General features: G+C 44.0%; 1 long non-coding RNA gene across 1 annotated transcript; it reads right to left on the bottom strand.

Moving 5' to 3' along the window:
- Positions 1 to 3366: 3366 nt before the first annotated feature.
- On the bottom strand, positions 3367 to 4848 carry LOC132453808 (uncharacterized). The gene is made up of 2 exons (XR_009524809.1): positions 4598 to 4848; positions 3367 to 4151 (listed from the first exon to the last, which is right to left on the bottom strand). It is a non-coding gene; the product is annotated as an uncharacterized LOC132453808 (long non-coding RNA).
- Positions 4849 to 12847: the final 7999 nt, after the last annotated feature.

A 12847-nucleotide genomic window follows, 5' to 3' on the forward strand; every position in this document is an offset into this window, starting at 1 on the left:
CAAGTGATGAGGAGGATGGCTTTGTCAACAGAAAGAACTTCCACTCCATTAACACTCAGGTGATCTGTGATGCAACACTAAGGGCCCTATCTTGCATCCGGCGCAATTGACTTTCTACACTTGTGTCGTTGCTAGTTTGCAACTGGCGTAGAGCGTTCCCTTCCCTCCACCGCCACGCACCTGTAAATTAGGGAATGATCTTGCGCCCCAAGGGGCGGTTCGGCGAAAGGGGGAGGCGTGTTCTGGCGTAAACGTTCCATGGTGCTATTTTGCAGTTTCAGAAAATAATTCCGCCACAAACCAGGAAATACCTGGTTTAAAGTCAGTGGCGCGTTGTTCAGATGCTATTTTAAGGGCGCAGGCATAATGTATTTTGTGCATCTCGCGCATACACTTTTGCTTCTCTCATCTACAGTGTTGGGCAAGTTACTTCAAAAGTGTAATGCATTATTTATTACTTGCCACTGTAATTTCAAAGTAATTAGTTACATTACAGTATTACTGTCTTTGAATTGTAAGGCATTACACTACTTTTACATTACTTTTGCATTACTTTCACCAAAATAACAGGAAATATGGATTTGGTGTTCTCAATAGATCTTCTTCTTGCCAGGCCCAGACGGAGGGCTCGATGGCGAGCGCCTGGTGGCCGGGTTTGCCACGGAGCCCGGTCGGGCACAGCCCGACGAAACTACGTAGCACCCCCCCTCTCTTCATCCCATGGGCCCACCACCTGTGGGAGGACCCGTTGGGGTCGGGTGCGCAGCCACATGGGTGGCAGCGAAGGTCAGGGGTCTCGACGGACCAGACCCGGGCGGCAGAATCTGGCTCTCGGGACTTGGAACGTCACCTCGCTGTGGGGAAAGGAACCGGAGCTTGTGAGTGAGGTGGAGTGCTATCAGTTAGATCTGGTGGGGCTTACCTCCACGCAGTCTCAGCTCTGGTACCGTACTCCTGGATCGGGGTTGGACTCTATTCTTCTCCGGAGTTGCCGAGGGCGTGAGGCGCCGGGCGGGTGTGGGGATACTCATAAATCCCCGGCTGAGCGCTGCGGTGTTGGAGTTGTCCCCCGGGAGAAACTGTGGGAGGTGCTGCGGGAGTATGGGGTAAGGGCGTCTCTCCTCAGGGCCATCCAATCTCTGTACTCCCATTGCGAGAGCTGTGTTTGCGTCCTCGGCAGCCAGTCAGTTTCGTTCTCAGTGGGTGTTGGTCTGCGCCTTGTCACCAATCCTGTTTGTGATATACATGGACAGGATATCGAGGCGTAGTCGTGGTGGGGAGGGGTTTCAGTTCGGTGGTCTGAGGATCTCGTCACTGCTTTTTGCAGATGATGTGGTCCTCATTGGATCATCGGCCGGTGACCTTCAGCACTCACTGGATCGGCTGGCGGCCGAGTGTGAAGCGGCTGGGATGGAGGATCAGCACCGCTAAATCGGAGGCCATGACTCTTCGCAGGAAACCGGTGGATTGCTTCCTCCGGGTAGGAAATGAGTCCTTAGCCCAAGTGAAGGAGTTCAAGTACCTCGGGGTCTTGTTCGCGAGTGAGGGTACGATGGAGCGTGAGATTGGCCGGAGAATCTGAGCAGCGGGGGCGGTATTGCGTTCGCTTTACCGCACCGTTTTTCCGAAAAGATCACATGCTTTTCTTAAAACGCATTTCGCATTTCAGAGTATAAAACGCATTTCCCCATTCTCAGAGGGGGGCCAGTACAGGGGAAGAGAGCACAAGAGAAAATAACAATCAGATAAAAAAAAGCTGCTCCCCCCGCGACCCGACCCCGGATAAGCGGATGAAGATGAGATGAGATGATGAATAGATCTTCTTGTGTTCAATGCAGCTCATTACACAGCAGGAGGTGATGTGGTTGGCATAATGACTGAGCTAGGCTTAAGGCTAACCAATGTACAATATAATGGTCGCAGTTATGGTGGTGGTGCATGGTGCAATACATTTTATAATAGAAATACTGTATCTTTAGGTATTGAAATCAATAGTGAGATTGTAAAAAAAAGTCATGACAGGATACACAACCCTTTTTACATTTCTATCCCTTTATTTTCTTTCATTCACAGAGAATTCATAGCATAATGAATGACATAGCTAGACCTACATAATGGCTACGGCCATAGCCATAGGTCCCCCCCCCCCCCCCGTCAACCACTCATCTTAAAAAGCTTAAACTTGGGCAGTGAGACGGAAGCCAGTAGCGCAGCTTTGGATTCAATTGTAGCATGCCCATCTCACAAATGTAGAGTCCGACTCTGCTGCTGCTGTCATCTTTTCCTCTAGCAGTAAGACGAAGTAAACATTGCGCGTTACTGAGATTTGTACCGAGTAAAATATTACTTTTGTAATGCCTTACATTACAGCGTTACAGCAAAAAGTAATACATTACAGTAATCACATTACTTTTGTAACGCGTTACTCCCAACACTGCTCATTTACCTAGCCATACATTCTAGGTAAATTATTTGGGAAAGAACAGCTGATCCAGCGGTAATACAACCCGGTATCACGCGATTTCGTGCTCATGCGCACGAACGTTAATCTATTGAAGCGTGTTCCAGAGCACGATAGTCCGACTTTTTGCGTGCTACACAGAACGAAATGTAAACCAATGCATTCTGAATGGGAGTGTTCTCAGACAATTAACGTGCTCCACAAAACGGTACGAGAGAGAGAGAAAGAGAGAGAGGGAGGGACAGAGAGAAAGAGAGAGCGAGAGAGAGGCTTCAGAAAGTGTGTGCGCAGATAGTACAGTGTACCCTAATTATGTTTATGCCAAAACCACAAATGCTATATATATATATATTGCCTAATTATATATATTGCCTATATATATATATACATAGGCTATATATATAATCAGGCTATAATTATATTATTTAGCGTGTAATGGGACAATCTATAGCCAAATTGTCGAAGATGCCCGAGAATCTCCGGGGATATCAGCATGGGAAATCGGCGCATCAGACCCATGAACCTATAAAGAAAGACGTCATCTCAAGTGGGAGAGAACGTTTGCGGTGCTGGTTTGTGTCACGTAAGTACAGGGCTCTCATGTCTCATGCATTCGGCGTGAGACACACGCAATTCAACCCATGCACACGCTCGAACCTGGTCTCACGAAAATACGTGACACTGTCACGTTATTTAATCTATTGAAACGTGATCAGGGACACGTTGGCCCAGGCGCGTCGTTAGACCTGGGCATTCGGGGCTATAGCCCCGGATCTTTTGGGATCAGCCCCGGATCTCTGCCGTAAAAAATAAATAATAATAATGTATATATATACATATATATATATATATATATATATATATATATATATAGCTGCTTTCATACACGTAAGTACTGGCTGCTCTTCTGAATATATGCTGCATCGTTGCAGCAACATTGAAGACGATCGCGTTGACTTCTGCGGTCTGTTCTGCCTCCATGCTGTCTGCGTCAAACCAAAACAAACCTGAGTGACAGCGGCCGCACTTATCCCGCCTTCTGCAAATGTACGTAATATCCCTCCCCTTGCAATGCCGGCGCTGGCACTGGCCGCGTGAGCAAGATGTTATTCAAACAAAAATACATCAATCATTGTTTTATTCTTTAATTACACAATTTCTTTCATTCTTATAAATAAAAAATATAAATACATATATAAATCTAGCCAACTTGTCAATCAAAATTAGTCTTGTCTTGTCTCTCTAGTGGTTGTTCATTCTAAAACACTACAATCTTTTGAGAAGCAAATGGTTGCAGCCTCTATAGGCTTACTGTGACGCTGATGTGAGTACTGTATGCATGCAATACTACTACTCATAGTAATAATCAGAGAGGGTTGAGAAACAGTGGGTTGACAATCCATTCTGGTACCTCATTTTGAAAATCCCCTAAAAAGAAACTTCACATAGGACTGTCTTTCAATTTTTAATACATTGCTTTGGAGGTTTTCAATCTAACATCCCACTGGTTTGATTTTACCTAAGAGAAAAATGTTTATTTTTTAAAGCATCCAAAGCAGCCATAATAATGAGATTATGAGACAATGAGAATGAAGCGGCAACAGTGTGACTGTACAGAGTGAGAGAGATGGCTTCAATGGATGACCAGGGATTGGTGGTGGCGTTACCCAGGAAGGGCGGCTGTAGTTAACTGCAAGCAACAGAACATGAATAGTGAAGTGGAGGAAGGAGTCGAAATGAGACTTCATTAACAGATTCATGTACAGCTCAGATTTATATGGAGATAAGCTTCTTAAACAACTTGCATACAGCATAAGCAAGTAACAGAAACAGTCTGGGAAGATTATTTTTTCATTATTTAAATCTACATCCTGGTTACACGTCGCGCGATAGCGCATATCATTTCATGCAAGCGAGTGTTTACTTCCTGGTTACAGGTCGCGCGATAGCACATATCATCTCATGCGATCTTAAAGAGAACTTGACGTGAACAGTTTAGGAATGCATATTCCGGGAAAACATTAGAACTCTGAAATGCTGACTAAATATAAAGCATGTTTTTATCTGTAACATTAAACCTACACTGACAATAAGTAATAACTTAAAAATGAAACATAAAAGCAGACCACTACTTACTTGCCGTTGCCTGGCTGGGGGAGAAAGGTCCGTCGGAGCAGCGATGGCTTCTTGACATCGGGTAGGTGCACGCAGGCTATATAGGCTATTCTAATGTCTTATTTTTGCCCTGGCGCTCGGCATAGGCGACCTATGTGTTGGGGGCGCCCTTAATTCATTAATCGATACATTAATTAATTAATTAATTAATTAATTAAGATACCGTAGCACGCAGGAGTCAGGACGGTGCTCCCCCCCGGGCTAAAGCCCCGGATGTTTTCAATTGCTAACGACGCGCCTGCGTTGGCCTATTTTCTAAATTTTGTATTTCAATTGGAAGTAGGCTATTTGTCGTGTCAGCACGACTTCCAAAATAAGGTTCTGTCCGGGAGCGTTCTCCCTAATGTCCCTTATGGAGCTCCGTACAGATCATTCATTGTTGAAAATTGTCTGTGATAACTAACAAATGACAGCTTTTGGCCACCCGTTTCTACTTAAAATTGTCTGTGATAAGTAACAATATGACAGCTTTTGGCCACCCATTTCTACTTTCACCTTTGATACTGAGAAATTGTGACAATACACGGATATATTAAATGCAGGTGCGCTGCTCTGTAGGCAAACCGCGAAGGAAAAAAGGGTAGCTCCTTCATCTGTTCTTTTTAGAATTGTATGTCTTGATGTTTATTTTATCTAGCCATCTATTCTCTTGTTTTTGGCTATGTGAATGAACGTCCGCGTCGATGCCTCGATCGCAAGTCCAGTGTCGCGAGCGGACGTTGCCATGACATCTAGAAATCATACCGTATTTAATGGGTTGTAGTGAGTGTAACATAATTCACCTACAGTATTTTGTTATGTGTTGTTCTTTCAATTGTGTTAGGCATGTCGTATACTGTCTTGGTGGTTCAGGGATCGCTGTCCCTTTAAGGATTACGAGCGTCTCATGACGTCTGAGCCCATGCGGGATTTGTTTACTCTCAGCACGTTTTGATTTCCTGTTTCTCTAAACGAGTCACACAACTGTGTGCTCAACGTGCGAAATTGTGTCTCTCACTTATTGCAATTTCCACAGGGTTATCATTAATATTGATGTGTAGGGGTTGATTATAACTCGTGAATAATATTGTTTAGACCACGGTCTGGGGGAATACTCGTATTCTGAGTGGCTGCAGTGCGTGCATTAACTCCTGATATAGCCCTACAGACAGTAGTTCCAGTCAGTGTTTAGATTCTCTGCCCGAGCCCGAGCCCGACGTGGGCCGGGCCGATATTTCCCACCACTATACTCGGGCCGGGCCTTTGATTGAGCGTTTTTATTTTTATTTTACCATTAGTTTATTGGCCTAATCTGAGGAGAAATCTATGCCATAAACATAAATATTATAGGCCTTTATTGCACGGGTCTTCTCAATGCCGTGGAACGCTCCGTTCACTTGCATGGGTAGTAGTCCGGTGACTTGTCTACCCCGGCGTCTTCCGTTGCTAAGCGACGTCACCGTCTTTGCGGACAAATTATTTCTCTGCTGATCAACACTACGAATGGCCAAAAGACTTGTATCCCCCCCCCCCCCCCCCCCCTTAAATAAATACTATGGCAGAATTATTATTATTATTATTATTCTCATTCAACTTGAACATGTGTTTTTACAGTAGAGTGGTGGAGGGATGACGTATGTTGGCCAACCCGGAAGTGAGCGTCGCCCTGGATTCCCTCGACAAAAAGCCAACGGGTTTTGCCATTGGATTTTGGATTGTTGCAGAAACATTTGCATCTTTGAAGCACCTCCTCAAAAACTGAAAATAAATAAATATATAAAAATAACCGTGCTCCAAAGAACGAAATGTAAACCAATGCATTCTGAATGGGAGTGTTTCTCCGATTTTTCCATGCTACACAGAACGAAATGTAAACCCATGCAAATAAAGACTTCATGGTCATAATAATTTAAATATCATTAATCTCCTGAGTGTGTAAGGTGGTATTCTATTTTTTTCAACGGGGCTGCATCCAGTCACTTGGCCGTTACGGTTGCTATGGTGGTTGCTATCGACCGCCCCCTCTAATCCTTACATGGCAATTGACGGCAAAGGAGCTGCCGTCAATTGTATTGTTTTTGTCGTAAACTAGGGACAGATGGTTAGAAAATTGACAGATATTCCAAGGTATCCTTAAAAGGCAGCTTGGATGTTTTTATTTTCTGCAGTTTAGACTTCTACTATAACCTATTTTTGAAAGCAAAACACCAAGCTCATTGATTTAACGAGGCAGGGTTATTTGAAACAATTTATTAAATAAAAATTTGTGAGATGTCATTACTTCTCCTGAGTTTGCTTTCTATTTATGTGGTGCATGAGAATAATAATAATAATAATAATAATTCTGCCATAGTATTTATTTAAGGGGGGCGGGGGGGATACATGTCTTTTGGCCATTCGTAGTGTTGATCAGCAGAGAAATAATTTGTCCGCAAAGACGGTGACGTCGCTTAGCAACGGAAGACGCTGGGGTAGACAAGTCACCGGACTACTACCCATGCAAGTGAACGGAGCGTTCCACGGCATTGAGAAGATCCGTGTAATAAAGGCCTATAATATTTCTGTTTATGGCATAGATTTCTCCTCAGATTAGGCCAATAAACTAATGGTAAAATAAAAATAAAAACGCTCAATCAAAGGCCCGGCCCGAGTATAGTGGTGGGAAATATCGGCCCGGCCCGCGTCGGGCTCGGGCTCGGGCAGAGAATCTAAACACTGACTGGAACTACTTAGCAGGTGTCTGTAGGGCTATATCAGGAGTTAAAGGCCGATTTAGGGTCGTTTTAGACGCAGAGACGTAAGCACGTAATTTACACAAGGGACTTGTTTTAGACTAGTTTTGATTTACGGTTCCTTTAAGGTTCCTTAAGGATTGCGCGTGTTGCAAGGGGATTCTCCGCCAGAACAGTAGGGGGAGCAACGAACGAATCTGTGGGCGTGGAAGTGGAAATCGCTGGCTTGTTTATATTTATGCACTTCCAGTATTTTCGACGAGAGTAGCAGTAGCTAAGTTTAGGTTAGCGGTCTTTTTCCACACTCTGAACGATGTTAAGGTTGAGTCGAAGACCGGAAATGTGAGTCTCCTGAAAGGATGTGGTTAGCTGGCCAATCACAGTCTTTGCGAGCTGCGTTGGGCCGTAGTGTTTTAGTCGCATAGTCAGGAATTTTGGGCGACGCACTTATGCACGTAAGGGGGGATATTTTACCGCGCAAGGGGGGGTTATGTATCTTACGTGCTTACGCGTTACGTCTAAAACAGAGCATATATCGGACTTTAATGCACGCACTGCAGCCAATCAGAATACGAGTATTCCCCCAGACCGTGGTCTAAACAATATTATTCACGAGTTATAATCAACCCCTACACATCAATATTAATGATAACCCTGTGGAAATTGCAATAAGTGAGAGATACAATTTTGCACGTTGAGCACACAGTTGTGTGACTCGTTTATTTAGTAAGAGAGAAACAGGAAATCAAAACGTGCTGAGAGTAAACAAATCCCGCATGGGCTCAGACGTCATGAGACGTTCGTAATCCTTAAAGGGACAGCGATCCCTTAACCACCAAGACAGTAAACGACATGCCTAACACAATTGAAAGAACAACACATAACAAAATACTGTAGGTGAATTATGTTACACTCACTACAACCCATTAAATACGGTATGATTTCTAGATGTCATGGCAACGTCCGCTCGCGACACTGGACTTGCGATCGAGGCATCGACGCGGACGTTCATTCACATAGCCAAAAACAAGAGAATAGATGGCTAGATAAAATAAACATCAAGACATACAATTCTAAAAAGAACAGATGAAGCAGCTACCCTTTTTTCCTTCGCGGTTTGCCTACAGAGCAGCGCACCTGCATTTAATATATCCGTGTATTGTCACAATTTCTCAGTATCAAAGGTGAAAGTAGAAACGGGTGGCCAAAAGCTGTCATATTGTTAGTTATCACAGACAATTTTAAGTAGAAACGGGTGGCCAAAAGCTGTCATTTGTTAGTTATCACAGACAATTTTCAACAATGAATGATCTGTACGGAGCTCCATAAGGGACATTAGGGAGAACGCTCCCGGACAGAACCTTATTTTGGAAGTCGTGCTGACATGACAAATAGCCTACTTCCAATTGAAATACAAAATTTAGAAAATAGGCCAACGTCCATCTGTTTAAACACACTCAAACTAAGCACGTAATGCATAATACAGTCGACAATGATAGTGCATACAATACTGGTAAGAAACAACGATTGTTAATGTATGGTGTATATCATTAAATAGAACCACAGTTACCGCATATCATATGTGCTTTAAGTTTTCTTTGCCGAAATCTATTTGAGGGCTCAGTGTTTCTGTAGTTGTGGAAGAAAACGCTATTCCATGTGTGAATTAGGTCATATTATTTGGCCATAAACTGAGACATTTGAAGTTTGAAATTCATGTGGTCATGCATCTGCCTCATCGGAGACTGCAAACACGCTTTCAAAACATCAACTCGTCAGATTATAATGCGCTCATGGCTCTTAAAGGGAAGTGGAGATGGTACTCTCATTGGTTTATTGCACGTTACGCCCAAACCACCCCTACGGATAATTAGGCTACTTCAAACCAACCCTTTTTAGATTTGCGCCGGGCGCAAGAGTCATTCATGCGCCGGTAAAATAGCAACATCGCCATAGAACCGCCCACAAAGCTACTTGCGCTTGGCGCTTCACACTTGCGTTTCAGACCGTTAAAAAAGGGCCCTAAGGGTTACCGACCTTGTGGCAAGGTGGCCAGGTAGTACCCACGACTCCTTCATATTGATGAATTCGGGGACAGGCATAAAATGTAATGAAACGGAAATGGCAGATGGATGGTTGTTAGGTGAGTAACTAGTGATGACCCTGTCCGACCATTAAGACCCTGGCAGACCATTAAGACCCTGACGCAGACAATTTAGACAGTTTTTGTTTGCATACGGTTGACAACGCTGGAATAGCCTCAGCTTGGATCTGTTGATGTGCAAACAAAATTGCATGACCGAGGCTGAGGTGTTATGATTCTTTAAAGTTTTCAATTGATCGCTTTAGGGCCCCCTATAGTCGTATTTCAATGAACTTTAACCTGGTTAACCTTGACCTATGCTTCTTTAAATACACCAAGTTTGGTGATTATTGACTCAAGTTAAACCCGCCTTTATCATTCTATCTATCTATCTATCATTGATTTGGCTAATTTGGACGTCCAGCCGCCATTTGGTTACAGGTTCTTGGTTTCCTTGGAACATTTGCTGAACGACATGTCTGTAGGAGAAAAAGTCCAGAAAATGTGTCCATCCAAAGTCTGCATTTTCAGTTAATTGATATAGCTCCTTATCGCCCGATCTGGGTACAATTTGGAGAGGTTGCATTTTCAGTCAATTGTTTTACCGCTCCCTATAGCCTGATATAAAATCTTTTCTGATATGGATACAATTTGGAGGGGTTCATCTTGACCCATATTTTTTTGACCACACCAAGTTTGATGAGGATTGGTTAAAGTCAACCTTGCCTTTTAGCATTAATTTAATTTTGGACGATTCTGAGCCTCTGGTGGCCATGTTGTTTTGTCAATCAACTTTATTTTAGTTGAGCAGTTGGAACTTTGGTCCCCAACAGCCACCAAGTTGGTCCCGCTCAAATCCAACATTCCGTATATGAACTCTGGTGATTTTAGTCACAGGCCACGCCCATTTCGATGCCACACCCTAATTGGATATATGTTGACTCTGTCTTGTTCAGATTTTGATTCTAAACTAATTTTGTTTCATAGGAGTCCACTTTGATGTTGTTATAAGCATTTAAGTCTTTATGCGTTTTAAACCACACCCTTTTTAGAAGTCAATGGCTCCTGGGAGCTTTATTGGACAGACTTCGCTGCATGTCAGATTGAAGACATTGGTCCATAGATCATAAGTGCTAAAGGATTTTTGCCTACGTCTAAAAACCTAGGATCCTTAGGGAATTTAGTGTTTTTAACAAAATCGTTGTGTATCTATCCAAATAAAGTCATAGGTTCTTGAAGCATATTTGTTCAACATGAGGATATGCATGTGTAGACAAAGTTTTGTGACTCAACGTCAAAGCGGTTATGAGATATTTTTGTTCAAAGTTTGCATTTTTGGACTGTTGCTATAGCGCAACCTTTGGGCCAATCAGTGTAATATTTTCTGTCTGTTAAAGGTCCCATGACATGAAAATCTCACTTTATGAGGTTTTCTAACATAAATATGAGTTCCCCTAGCCTGCCTATGGTCCCCCAGTGGCTAAAACTTGCGTTTGGTGTAAAACGAGCACTAGCTGTTCTGCTCGCCTTTGAAAAAACGGAGGCTCAAGCGCGCTGATTTGGAATGTCTGTATTTATGTCGTCATAAAGCATCTAAGCTCCTCCCCTTACACTGCCTGGCCCACCCAGAGACGTTGGCCCGCCAATGAGACACGACCGTGCGAGCGCCACATGTGTGTAGGTGTGTGAATACATGTCGGTTCTTTGATGTCTCTTGTATTTCCACAACGAGACAGTGGGGGTTATCTGAGCCATGGTTGAGAGGAATTGGGGGAAAGGAACTTTGGCTTTGACTCACTGAAGTACATGAACTGCGACATGCCGCCGGTTGCCGCGAGACACCATCGCCCGGCAGCGGGCAGCCGGCAGCGGGCAGCCGGCAGCAGGCAGCGCGCGGTTCAGATTGATGTGAAAGTGGAAGAACCAAAGACGTCGCAGAACCCGACAAAGTCGTTTGTGATTCATAATATCGTCTGGAGGCGCACACAGCTTTTGGCCGTGATAATATGTATTATATGATATAGATATCTATGTATTATATGATATTATTTAGATATAGAGCTCCAGGACTGTAACGCAAGTGTTGTACACTTCCTTGTTATTTGGATAACTGTTCTGCTTTTGGTGTTATGGCGCATAACACGTCGGACTCTCGTCTCTGGTATTTCTACAACGAGACTCGTAGAGGGGGTTATCTCAGCCAAGGTTGAGAATGAATTGGGGGGAAGGAACTTTGGCTTTGACTCCCTCAAGAACATGAACCACGACATGGAGGAGAAAGGGATTGTTGGCGGCGAATGTCTCCCGCTTGAGCCCCGCTGAGGGACCACCGCCGGAGGCGGAGGTGCCTAAGCGCTGCCCGGCAACAATCCCTTTCTCCTCCTTGTCGCGGTTCAGTCTACTTCACATTGATGTGGACGTGGAAGAACCAGGAATGTCGGAGAACCCAACGTGGTCGTTTGAGATTCATAATATCGGCTCACACAGCTTTTGGCCGTGATAATATATATTATATGATATAGATATCTATGTAGGCTATATGATAATATTTAGGTATAGAGCTCCAGGACTGCCGTGTGTTCTAGAATATTTACAGAACACGGCTAAAGGCTGTGTGCGCCTCGCCATTGCAATACATCCACTGTAAACAGAGCACATGGTACCGTGGCTGCAAGCTGCTCAGGGCCACACCCCCACCCTCCTCCTTGACCCGCCTCGCTCCTCCTCATTTGCATCATAGCTACAGACACCAAAACAGCGCATTTGGGGGAAGCTCAATGTGCGACTGGCTCGGAGTGGCTGTAACTCTGCACCAGGGCTGAATTTCGGGAACGTCTTTGAATACTGTGTTAGTTGCCCACTAATACCTATATTAAAGAATACATAAAATAGCATGTCATGGGACCTTTAATCTTGAGTCAGCTGCTGCAGCTGAAGTAAGTTTCATTAAAAAGTGTGAGCGGTTTAGGCTGCGTAAGTCAAACGTGGCAGAATAATAATATTAATAAATATAGCTGCATGCAGCAATGTGGGTGTCAAGCATAATGGGACTCGATAAGCTAATTCTGCCGGACGGACGTAATCGGCTGGGTGGCTACATGACGACCGTCTCGGTAATCGTAAACTAATTCTGCCGGACGGACGTAATCGGTTGGTTGGCTACATGACGACCTTCTCGGTAATCGGTAATAACGATGGCTGGTTGAATGAACTAGAACTAGAGCATTATGCGAGTACGTGTCAATGTTTACCAAATGAAAAAAATGACCCTACCTAGTGGTAAGGGCGCATTATCGTCTGCCTGACAGAACAAGTCACGCAAATACCTAGGGGTATTCGGAACAATATCCCTAACAGAGACACAATGTAAACAAGCATCCGCTCATAAGACTATGAGCCACGTTTGATTTGGATGCA

The sequence above is a fragment of the Gadus macrocephalus genome, chromosome 3 (genome assembly GCF_031168955.1).
Source record: "Gadus macrocephalus chromosome 3, ASM3116895v1".
NCBI classification, from domain to species: domain Eukaryota; kingdom Metazoa; phylum Chordata; class Actinopteri; order Gadiformes; family Gadidae; genus Gadus; species Gadus macrocephalus.